Source organism: Carassius gibelio, chromosome A19 (assembly GCF_023724105.1).
Source record: "Carassius gibelio isolate Cgi1373 ecotype wild population from Czech Republic chromosome A19, carGib1.2-hapl.c, whole genome shotgun sequence".
In the NCBI taxonomy this organism is placed as follows: domain Eukaryota; kingdom Metazoa; phylum Chordata; class Actinopteri; order Cypriniformes; family Cyprinidae; genus Carassius; species Carassius gibelio.
The window spans coordinates 8,479,712-8,492,449 of record NC_068389.1 but is presented as its reverse complement, the minus strand read 5'-3'; the positions used below and the strand labels follow the sequence as shown (position 1 = coordinate 8,492,449).

The 12,738-nt window shown below is 37.2% G+C and overlaps 1 long non-coding RNA gene across 2 annotated transcripts; it reads left to right on the top strand.

Annotated features, from left to right (window-relative positions):
• Positions 1-7,727: 7,727 nt before the first annotated feature.
• Positions 7,728-11,289, top strand: LOC127934917 (uncharacterized). Of its 2 annotated transcripts, none has more exons than XR_008147937.1 (4): positions 7,728-7,824; positions 7,907-8,053; positions 9,254-9,329; positions 10,338-11,289. It is a non-coding gene; the product is annotated as an uncharacterized LOC127934917 (long non-coding RNA). The 2 variants fall into 2 exon arrangements; XR_008147938.1 differs by having other exon boundaries at positions 9,254-9,338.
• Positions 11,290-12,738: the final 1,449 nt, after the last annotated feature.

Below are 12,738 nucleotides of genomic sequence, written 5' to 3'. Positions count from 1 at the left end.
GCTCTCTACACAGACTTTATTATTATTATTATTATTATTTTTATTATTACTGCTCTCTACACATACTTTTTATTATTATTATTATTATTATTATTATTATTATTATTATCACTGCTCTCTACACAGATTTTATTATTATTATTATTATTATTATTATTACTGCTCTCTACACAGACTTTTTATTATTATTATTATTATTATTACTGCTCTCTACACATAATTTATAATTATTATTGTTGTTGTTATTATTATTATTATTATTATTATTATTATTATTATTATTATTATTATTATTATTAATGTTCTCTACACAGACTTTATTATTATTATTACTTCTCTCTACACATACTTTATTATTATTATTATTATTATTATTATTATTATTATTATTATTATTATTATTATTATTATTATTATTACAGATTTTGACAAAGACTTTTGTGTCGGAGGGTGGAGTTTGTACCAGGGCGTGGTACTCCAAACGTACAAATGTAAATATTTATTATAACAGACTTATTAACCAAGACATATTACCATGCTGAATATTAAATTTCATTATATGTGAATAACAATTAGGACTATCCCATTTTAAATTCACATGATTTGACCTTGTTCAACACTGGTCAGGATTCACCAATCAAATCAAATGTTGTTTGAGATTACAAGATAAAACTATTATAAAAGATAAAAGATTAACTTAATGATTCTAGAGATTGTGGTTGTGGATGTGATTTGAATGCATCTCTTTCTTTTATTTTCTTTTCTTTTATTTAATTTTCTCTTATTTTATTTTTTTTCTTTTCTTTACACTTTAGTAAACTTTAAGGTCTAGCTGTAATATACCATTTTAATTCAGTTCATATTCATCCAACGTGGGACATCCCTGATTTATCAAAACCCTGTATTTTAATGAGAAAATGATTAAAACACATTGTTTATTAACAAATATTATTAAAAAAATATTCCGCAACATATTAAACAGGGTTTAGATTAAGCCAGGATTAAGCCATAGTTCAAATAGGACATTTAAGTATTATTTATATAAACCTGCCTTAGAAAAAAAATCAAAATAATAACTGATGTGCACCTTGAGACAAAATAAGAGCACTGACATATTTTAAGATCAATCAGTGCAAGTTTCTGTCAATTGAAACAGCTCAGACATACATTTTAGTCTGAAAATTCATACTCAAAATTCATACTCGATTCAAATGTACAATTCAAAACATCTGACAGAATATGTTGAGTTGACATTCTAACAGATGATGATGCAGTCCTCATTTGAGGTGTAGCCACAATCCCCATTGTCATTTTGCATCAGGTAACTATATTTTATTTATTATTTATTTAAAGAAATAGTGTCCTATTAATTAAAGACCATTGTTATTCTCTGAAAGTGAAATCTCACTGAGCACAGAACAAAGAAGCTTAAAGACCTACTTTACCTGAATGTTGTTTTTCTTTCTCTCTATCTCCAGCAGGTGGCACAATGGTGGCATGTCCTCACATGATTTCACATCAATGAAACTATAGCAGAAGGACCTGGCGTGACCAACATGTCCTTTTTTGCACACCCTTTGTTATAGCTGTGTGGGAGAATTTTATTTTGCCTATTGCATAAGTCAAATATTAGGGTGGAAACCTGAGTCACAAAATGTAAGTATAGTCTGACATGGGAGTGACGTTTTACTAATGAACCACTGAATAAAGTCAGACAATTAAAAAGCATAGAAACTTTCTTCCTCAAACATTGAACAGCATATACAGTGGAGAAAATATTTATTTGATCCCCTGCTGATGTTGTCAGTTTGCCCACTTACAGAGAAGGTTCTGTAATTTTTTACGGTAGGTTTATTTAACATATAGAGACAGAATACCAACCAAAAAATCCTGCAAAACACATTATATAAAAGTTAGAGATTGATGTGTATTTCAATGACTGAAATAAGTATTTTAATCCCCTACCAACCAGAAAGGCTTTTGGCTCCCACTGACTGTTTATGTGCCCAAATGGATCACAGGTTAGTCCTGCCACTTTAAGAAGTTACTCTTAATATCACCTTTTTAGGTGTATAAAACACCTGTCCACACAATCTGTATCTTCTATTCCCACCATGGGCGAGACCAAAGAGCTGTCAAAGGATGTCAAAGAATGCCATGCACCTGCAAGGTCCTCCTGCTCAAGAAGGCACATGTACAAGCCCGTGTAAAGTTTGCCAAAAAACATCAAAATGATTCAGAGAAGATTCATCAAGAAGGCCTGGCACCGGACGTTCAGCTGTGTCCAGCTGTCTAGGGTGATGGAGGATCTCAACAGGGTCTACAGTACGGACACTCTGGAGCAGTTTTAGCAAGCCGACAGTAACCAGAGCCTCTCGGTGCCACTGTGAGAACACAGGAGGATACCGGCTCTACACGAAGGCTATAGAACCTAGCGAACTTGTTAGGGGTCGCCCAGCCTGTAGCTCTACAAATATCTGCCAGCGAGGAGCCACGAGCCAGTGCCCAGGAGGATGCAACATTTCTAGTTGAGTGAGCTCGCAACCTGAATTGGCAGGGCAGACCCTGTGCCTGATTAGCCAGGGTTATGGCATCCACAATCCAGTGGGCCATGCTCTGCTTAGAGATGGCATTCCCCTTCTGCCGGCCTCCATAACAGACAAAGAGCTGTTCTGAGATCCTGAAGCTTTGTGTCTGGTCTACATAGCACAATGCTCGTATGGGACACAGCAAAGGCAGACCTGGGTATGCCTCCTCCAGGGGCAGCGCTTGCAGGTTCACCACTTGGTCTTAGGACAGTGTAGTGGGAACCTTGGGCACATAGCCAGGCCAGGGCCTCAGGATTATCTGGGAGTCAGCCGGCCCAAACTCTAGGCATGAATCATCGACCGAAAATGCATGCAGGTCCCCTACCCTCTTGATGGAGGCCAGTGCAAGCAGGAGCACAGTTTTCATTGAAATAAACTTTACCTGAATTCAAAGGCTCAAATGGACCCTTCTGTAGTGATTTAAGCACTAGAGTCAGGTCCTAAGAGGGTATAGAAGGGGTACGGGAAGGATTTAACCTCCTGGTCCCTCTAAGGAATTTGATGATGAGGTTATGCTTATCTAAAGATTTCCCATTTACGGGGTCAAGGTATGCAGCAATAGCGGCAACCTGGACTTTGAGGGTGGAGGGAGACAGCCTTCGCTCCAGCCCTTGCTGCAGAAAGGAAAGCACGACTGCAATCGAGAAGAACACCACTCGACAAACAGGTTCCACTTCAAGGCATAAGCGTGTCTCATAGACAGTGTTCCTGCCAAAGTGATGGTGTCCACTACCTCCTGGGGTAGGTCACCTAGAACCTCTGCGTCCCATCCAGGGACCAGACATGGAGTTTGGTCTGGAAACAGAAGGCAAGCTGTGTGCCAGTGTGTCCGTGCTGAGAGTTCCCTCATTCAGGGAGTAGAACAACTGGCAGTGAGAGGTCTCTGGAGAAGCAAACAGGTCTACCTGTTACAGATCTGGTCTACAGATCCAAGATTAGTTGTAACCCACCGCCTTTCTTGGGTACATTGAAGGAAGTGCTGTAAAACCCCATCCTCATATCGGCTGGAGGAACCGGCTCTATCACGTTCTTTGCCAACCGGGGTAGGATGTGTTGGATTGCCTCAGTCTGCTTCTGGGTAACCGAGAACTGCTGGGCAAAGCTCTCTACTGCATCGCAGAAGAGGCCGGTCTGGGACACAGGAGGAGGCGGACTTAGGACACAATTGTATTGCTGTGGCGCGCTCCACTGGCAGGATTGCCAAATACCCCTTCGCTGCACCGGCATTGAGGGTGGTGAGGGAGAAGGAGCTCATCGGCTGGTTTCTGGCAGTAAAAGGTGCCTTCCATGCCTTGGTGAGCTCATCATGCACTTCCGGGAAGAAAGGCACTGGGGCAGGGGGCTGAGAACCAGCGCAGGCTGCCCCGAGAAACCAATCATCCAGCCTGGATCGCTCGGGACACGGTGGAGGATTCCGCTCGAGCCCTACCATCTCGGCGGCCCGGGAAAGCATAGCTGCCATATCTGGATCTGACTCCAGCTTTGCCACCATCTCAGCTCTCCCTCCGATGTTGAGATCGACATCTGGTCGGGGGGAGGAGCACTGGATACCGCTGGTACGCTCTTTAAAGAGGGCCAAGCGCATTCCGTGGGTTGCTCCACTGGATCAGAGGTGCAAGAGGAGTGATGGTCCCCAGAGGGTTGGTTCCATGCAAGGTTTGCCACCACTGTAATACTCAAACCACCCACGCTACTGCCAGAAGTGGTTCTCATCTGTCGGCCACCAGAACGAGCCCCAGATTGCAGCAGCGGCAATGGGACTCCACCCCACTGAAGGTAGCAGAGCCTGGATCGCAGCTCCAAGATGTTCATCTTTCCATAAAGGCAACCTCAGCATGCTCGACACCCAGACACAGAGGCAGTGATCGTGACCATTGCCCTTTGCCAGGTAATGACCGCCCCCGAAAATGCACGGGTAAAACGGCATCCTTATAAGGACTATACGTCGTCTTTACAAAGATGCACCTGCTGTGATCAGTGGCAGCTGGATGCAATAATTGCATGCCTACGTGCATTGGCTCATCTAGTTTAAACTCGAAGTAGACTAGTCTATTGAAGCGATATCCCAGTTAGTCGGTCATCGACATAACGTGAAAGGGAACAATATTTTCCCCACTGTATATGTATATAAGTGTTATTTTTATTAGTTTTTATAAATCAGTTTGTTTGAATTTTGATATAAGTTTTAGTACTGTGTTTTATTTTTTTATTCCATTTTAATCTTTGTTTAATGAAAAAAATGTATTGCTTTTATTTTAAGAAATGTTTATTTTATTACAAATAACTAAATTTCATTCTAGATTTTTACATGTAATTTTAGGTAACTATAGTAATTTGATTTTCAGTAAAAACTCAAATTCTTAATCATGCCTCCACATTAGATTTTTATTATGTCAGAAGTTTGATTTGTATCATAAGGAGTTTCCTATTGTTAGCAGTATGTTTCCATGGCAACACATCCTGTGCAGTGAGGTAACATGTGTCCCTCTGGTGAGGGTGCAGCAGACCAGTGTCAGTCACATTAACCCCTGGTTAAACACGTTATACCGTTTTGACGCAAACACCCAATAGTGCAGTGCGTGCAGGTCAAACAAAATGGCTTTGACAGAAGTCCATGGATCTCACTGAAGAACAATGAAAAAGAGGATAGAGTAAAACAAAGGAATTATTATGATTCATCATCTGTTACTAACTTTAGGTCCATTAAGCCACACCTCCATCCACGACTGATTGACAGCTGACATTCCGTCTGTATATAAAAGCTGTGCAAATAAAAGGTTATGCTTCATTAGCCATCAGTACCACTCTGGAGACTGGGAGCTCTTCAGGAATACCATCCAGTGAATCTCAATCCTATTTCACTTTCTTCAGCATGAGGCACATTAGATTCCATTATACCGGGGCTGCGTTCTTCTTCCTGCTGTTCTCTGCAACAGGTAATCGACTTCTGCATTTAATGAAACAACTTGAGGATTTCACTATAGAAATAACAAACTGTGGACAAATGGTTATGGTACAGTAACTCACTTTTTTCCTCATTTTATTCAGTGACTTAAAAATCTGTTAGATTGCAGTGAATAATAGTTTAATAGTTAAGACTTTCACATCTGTTCCATTTTTAATTGATAAAAATTCAATTAAATAAAGAACACAACTAAAAAGCACCATTTAGGAAACGTGCTAAAATAATTAGCTGTTAAAATAATTTACTTTTGCAATAAAAAAATAAATCAAATAAAACATTCATTTTATATTCTATTTGGAAAATGCCTGATCTCAATCATTTTTTGATCCATCTATCTATCTATCTATCTTAGTATACAAATATATACAAATTCTTAATCATGTTTCACCATTGGACTTTTATCAAATTCTATTTATAAAAAATGTGATTGATCATAAAGAGGCCAGAATACAAAGCCCCTAAAGGCAGTTTCTCATTGTTGGTCACAGTTTACTCATTACTAATTGTAATATATATATATACATACACAGACGCACGCACGCACACACACACAGCGAGAGAACACACACACATAAGATGGTTACTCACACGGCAATGAATAGTCATGTTATGTTTGTAGGTGCTGAGCCCTACAGTCTTTTAAAAGTCCTCGAGGAGGTCCAGGCAGAGCCCCAGAACTACCCTTCACCCCTGTACTCGTTCTCCCTCTGCATGGAGATCAACAACCGTGTCTTCAGCGACGTTCTGCTCAACACAAGCTCACAGCAGTACAAGCACCTGTATGCAGAGGTTGCTGGAGTTGTAAGTGTTTCCCGTGTTTTATCAATGAATAAATGTCAGTGCAGATTTATTGATTAGACCTGACATTGTATAGATAATAGTAACAACATATGCAGTACATGTAAGCTGTTGACCCAAAGAGAGATCCTGTGAGCATGATCTTGTTTAATCTCTGCAGCTGGACTTAGCCTTTAACTGCTCCGACTGTGACACAAGAGAAACCTACAGAGGACTGACAAACATGCGCTTCAGGTACGTCATTTGTGTTTGTCTGTTCGTCCTAAATGAGTGTGAAACTAATGATAAATTGTGATAAAGAAGTGTGCTTAATTTGTACTTTAAGATAATATAATATTAATGAAATGAAATTGCCACTTGTGTGTATCTAAAGAAAGATATTTTCATGACGGCTTCTTAACAATAAAAAGTGCACATTGCAATAATGTATCATTAAAAGTTTTACTTTATTAAAACATCATGTGTCCATTTGTGTTTTATAGAAGTGCACATATTTTGATGTGTTGATTAACATACTGAAGCACATGTAAAGTACTTGATTATATTTGTCTTCTATATTGTGATATTACATAAGTATTTCAAATGTACTAAATTTAAACTTCATCATTACAATTCTGTAATTACAAAGATATTTAAATACAAGTGTCAACATGACATTAAAGAATATTTTGGTTTATCGTAAAACCTTGTCAATAGATTCAGAATTACACTTTAATTTCAGAGACGACAGAAGTAATTATGAAATTGCATATAAAAATGTAATGAGTTTTAAAAAGCACTCTTAAGTTCAGCGAATTGCTTTTGATATGAATACGCGAAACAGATTTAAAATTTAACTGCAGTTAAAATGCAGTAAAGTTTTAGAAAACATTATAAGTATATTATTTTGAACTATGTAATTTTTTTTGCACAATGTTGATGTTACTGCATTAAATATTGCATTCAATTGAAATATAGTTTCTGATTTGATTTCAGTAACGGGTCTGTGATCGCAAATTGTACCATCCAGTTCCAGACCATTTTTATCAACAATGTTGTGATCAAATATTTGTTCCTGAGGGCTATAGATAATAAGACTCTTGTGAACGGTCTTGCAGTCAACAGACAGTACACTGCTGGTGAGTATTCATGATGCAGTATTTATCACCTGGCTCCCTTCTGATTCTTCAGTGTGAATTTGAATCATATTAACCCATATTCAATCAACACAAGTACAAAATGTAATTAGTCCAACACATTTAGGTTTATATCTTGTTACTGATTCATGGTGTTTAAAACCTTAATTTTTATCATAAATGAATTCAAAAATGTCTATATATTTTCCATGCAGAAATAGTCACACCTTCCTGGCTTTTTCCAAAATCCTCGACTCCGGTGGCAGAACCTATTGTTCAGGGGCTTCCTGGTTGGGCCATTGCATTGTTAGTGCTAGCGTGCATCATCATCCTGCTTCTCCTCATCATCATGCTACTGGTAAATACTTTATACATTTACATTTGAACAATGTCAGTGCTATGATATGGTATAATGTATTACCTCATTTCCATCTCTCCAGTTATGCTGTTGGTGCTGTAGGAGAAAAGAAAAAAAGGAAGAAACACAAACCGTAACGCCGTATGAGAGAACGTCTTTCAAAGAACATCTCGCCAATCCCACATATATGTCAAACACACCTGAGAAGAGCCCCAACTACCGGAACATGGTGAGAACAGGGCTGTGATATAAGTACAACTAGAGATTTATTAATTATTAGTCAAAAAAAAAAAAAGTATTTCTAATCAGTTTAAGACAACTGTGATTTAGATTATCAAACAGAAACGAATGGTCCATGTTCAAAGACTGTCTGTGATGATCTGTTTCAATAGTTATTATCATTGTTAGTATCTAGCAATGTGTTTTATATGTGTTTTTTATGTACATTTATAATGCTTTTGGTTATATTACATTGGCATTGCATTTAAATAAAAAATACTTAAAGGAGTTTTTCACCCAAAAAGTGACAATATTCTGAAATTGTACTCTGCCTCAGGCCTTCCAAGATGTAGATGAGTTTGTTTCTTCATCCGAACAGATTTGGAGAAATTTAGCATTTAGGTGAATGGGTGCCGCCAGAAAGAGAGCTAATAAAAACATCACAATAATCCACAAGTAATCCACATCACTCCAGTCCACCAGTTAACATCTTGTGAAGTGAAAAGATGTGTATATCATTAAGTTCATTATCATCATTATGTTTTTATCTTTAAACTGTTGCTAAAATATGAGACCTCTATCCATAATGTTGCTTTCTCAAGTGAAAAAGTCATCTTATCTGAATCAGGGGAGAAATATGCACAGATCAAGCACCGTTTACAAGCGAAAACAGTTGAAAAGATTTCTAAATGGGTGGATTTTGATGTGAGAGGACAACAGGGGATGGACTTTTCACTGGAAGATGCATTATGGACTTTTCCAAACTTGTACTGACGGATAAACAAACTCATCTACATCTTGAATGGCCTGAGGATGAGGATATTTTAAGCAAAATTTTTATTTTGGGTGAACTATTCCTTTAAGGCTGCTTTGTGAGTGGGATAGATGCCAAATATTTCTCTTTTCTGACCACCTTAAATAATATCTTATATATATATATATATATATATATATATATATATATATATATATATATATACAATGGTCTACAGTTTAAAATCTTAGAGCTATAGCAGAGGTTTTGAGTGATCAAATTATCAGAATATCACATTACACGTTAAGTGCATCTTTTATGCCTTGATTGTATACAATGCTCTTATTAAGCTTATTAAATAGTTATTCATAAATTCATAATAACATAAGATGTTTGTCTAACGATTCTATTACAACAGCTGAAGTGAGCTCAAATAAATGATTTCTTCTTCTGCAGGGAGAACCGGAAGCACAACATGGCAACCAATCCGGGATCTACATGAACCATCAGAGATGAAAACCACAACAGCACTGTAAGAGAGGTGGAAATAAACTCTTTATCAATAAATACTAATATAGGCATCCACAAGTTATACTTTTATTATAGGCCTCTATATACATAATTCATGCATTTACCAACAAAATAAGAATTATTATTATTATTGATATTTAAAATTACAATGTAATCAAGCTGGTCTCAGAAACCAGGGACTAACAGGTTTGGTTATGATGGAGGCTCACAGGTAAAAGCGTAGCTGCAGATCTATTCAATATGAACAAAGAGACAGCAACAACACAAAGCAGATTAAATACATAAACTGCGTTAGTTAACATCAGCTGAAGCCCTTCATTCAGTGAACTGTTTACCATCGTGACCGTAATGTTTGCTCAGTATGCCAACACAAAGAGAGGATTTAATGCTAGTAAATATATTTCATAAAGCTACCATTGCGTTAGGATTAAACCCAATGTATTCAGTTCTTTCACCTACGATTAATATGTTACTGCGCTGTCGAATAATGAATAGAGATGATTTATAGCACTGCCAGGGAGAGGCTTCATTACAGATCGCTTTAAGCTCTGTTTAAATAATACAGTGATGAGTGGAAGCAATTATTCGAGGATATTTAAATAGTTTGAGATTAATTGGCTTTAATTAAAAATAGTTATTGAGTGTGACTGATTTATTATTTATGAACAATAAATGAACAAATAAATGAAACCGAATGAGTCATACTCATATACCCTCATATTGCAAGTATAACAGACTAAAAAGTATTTAAGCTTTTTTTAAGCTATTAAAACTCACCCTTCACATGCCCTTTACACTGCTGTATTTCACATGTTGTTTACAATCCAAGACCTGCTACGTACGTAGTGTTTCTCTGACAAATGTCAACACGGGAAAACTGTAAAACATAGCACGTTGAAACAGCTTGAAGACATTTGGTTAAACACTCGCAGTGATATCGCAGTTGTCAATATCTGTTGCAAACACACATATGCTGCTACTAATGTAAATGATATGGCTTTTGTTTCAGAGGCATGGAGTAACTGATGCCATGAAGAGTCAGGATGGAAAAGCGGTTTCTCTCATAGATGCTGGGTTCTTCAGCAAGTTTCTAAACATGTGGCATCATTACCATCTCTAATAGAAGTATTATACTCAACTGAATAGAAAACTATTTATTTCTGTACTATTTATGAAGCACAGATATGGGATTTGGGTCTGTGAACTTTTGCATCTCTTACTCTATTTCAGTGGAACATCATAAGACCGGGGCTAGTTGTCACACTTAATACTCCACTAAATATTGACCAGGTTAGGTTTCAACTGTCCTACAGTCATACAATCAATCAAGTGTGCATGGTGATTAGTGGCGTGTTTGTGAAATTTAACCAGTAAAACACATTTAACACAAAATCGTTCATAAAACTGTGACAAAGGTTAAACAATCAATACATGCTAAATATGAAAACAAAGTTTGCAATTGCAATTAATAAACTGTACCAACTAAATTACATGTCAATACTTCCCTGTGTGACATCTTGCCCCGGTGGCTTTTACAGTATATCTTAGGCTACAGAAGGAGAGTAGATCTCTTGAATTTAAAGATTTTATGTTTGATACTTTATGTGGGGTTTTGGTATCTCCAGATTACAAGTTTATCAATTCATAAATGTCTTTTCATTTGAAATTCGAGTTATCTGTATGGTCATATACACTTATTTACACTTTCTGTGGGAAGAACTGTTGTCTTCAATGCACAATACTTCAGCAAAACAATATATTATCAATTACATTATAAATAAAGTTCATACAATACATGATGAAATTATGTCTTATTTATTCGTTAATTTCATCTGAATATCAGCATTCATGAAATGTAGTCCGGCGAAACAGTTTTGAGGTTAATTAATCTAATTTTGTGTTTCTGGGAAAGTAGTGATCTGTGATGTTGAATATCAATACTTTTTTGTCTATTTGACACATTTGTGGACACATGAATGTTTTTAGATTTATGGATTAAAAATTACAGTTTTTATTCTGAAGTGTGTATCATTATTCACTAATTCCATGAATCGTTGAATAATAGAATTCTGACATTTAAACTTTTCATTAAAACCTATAGTCTAATTGAGTGAAATCACTCCGTTTGCATACTGAATATTAATATGCCTGCATATGAGTCGAAAAAATAATTTAACCTTTCAGATGCATCTCTTTTACTGGGATTCTGCTGTGTCTGTCAGTGGTTATTTAGTTATCATAATATATTACATGAAAGATATGAATAAGAATGATAACAAGTCATCCATACATTATGTGAAAGTTTAGCCAGAAGCAGTAGCAACAACTAAATGAGAAGATGTTTCTATTTATTTCCCTTGTGCATCATCATCCTGATACTAAAACATATATCCATAAGCTAAAATGTTAAAGTACATAAAAGTAAATCAAAATACTAATTGTTCAACACACTGTAAAAAAAAAAAAAAAAAATTCAGACCTCTCCAACTTAAAGCTGCAGTAGGTAACTTTTGTAAAAATATATTTTTTACATATTTGTTAAACCTGTCATTAAGTGAAAGTGAAAGTGAAGTGACATTCAGCCAAGTATGGTGACCCATACTCAGAATTTGTGCTCTGCATTTAACCCATCCGAAATGCACACACACAGAGCAGTGAACACACACCCACACTGTGAGCACACACCCAGAGCAGTGGGCAGCCATTTATGCTGCGGCGCCCGGGGAGCAGTTGGGGGTTCGATGCCTTGCTCAAGGGCACCTAAGTCATGGTATTGAAGGTGGAGAGAGAGCTGTTCATGCACTACCCCCACCCACAATTCCGTCCGGCCCGAGACTAGAACCCACAACCCTTCGATTGGGAGTCCAACCCTCTAACCATTAGGCCATGACTTCCCCCCATTATGTCCTGACAGTAGAATATGAGACGGATAATCTGTGAAAAAAATCAAGCTCCTCTGGCTCCTCCCAGTGTCCTATTGCCATTTGCAGAAATACATCGCTCCCGGTAAGAAAACAACCAATCAGAGCTGCGGTCCGTAACTTTGTTTGTGTTCAAATTGAAAAAAATTGTATATAATAAGCGAGTACACCATGAATCCATTTTCCAGACAGTGTTTTAAGCTTGTCCTGAATCACTAGGGTGCACCTATAATAAGTGTTTATATTCGGACTATTTTAGATTGCTTCGGGAATACCGCGGCGGAGTAACCCAGTACCTTTGTGATTCTTCATAGACTACGTTTACATGCAGCCAATAACCCGTTCAAAACCGGGATATTAGCAATAACCCGGTCGCGCACGGCCATGTGAACACCGGCAAAAACCTGGAAATGCTCATATCCCGGTTTTAAAAAAACGGGATATTATACCTGGGGTACCCCTTTTCTAACCCGAATATTTGGTCTTGTA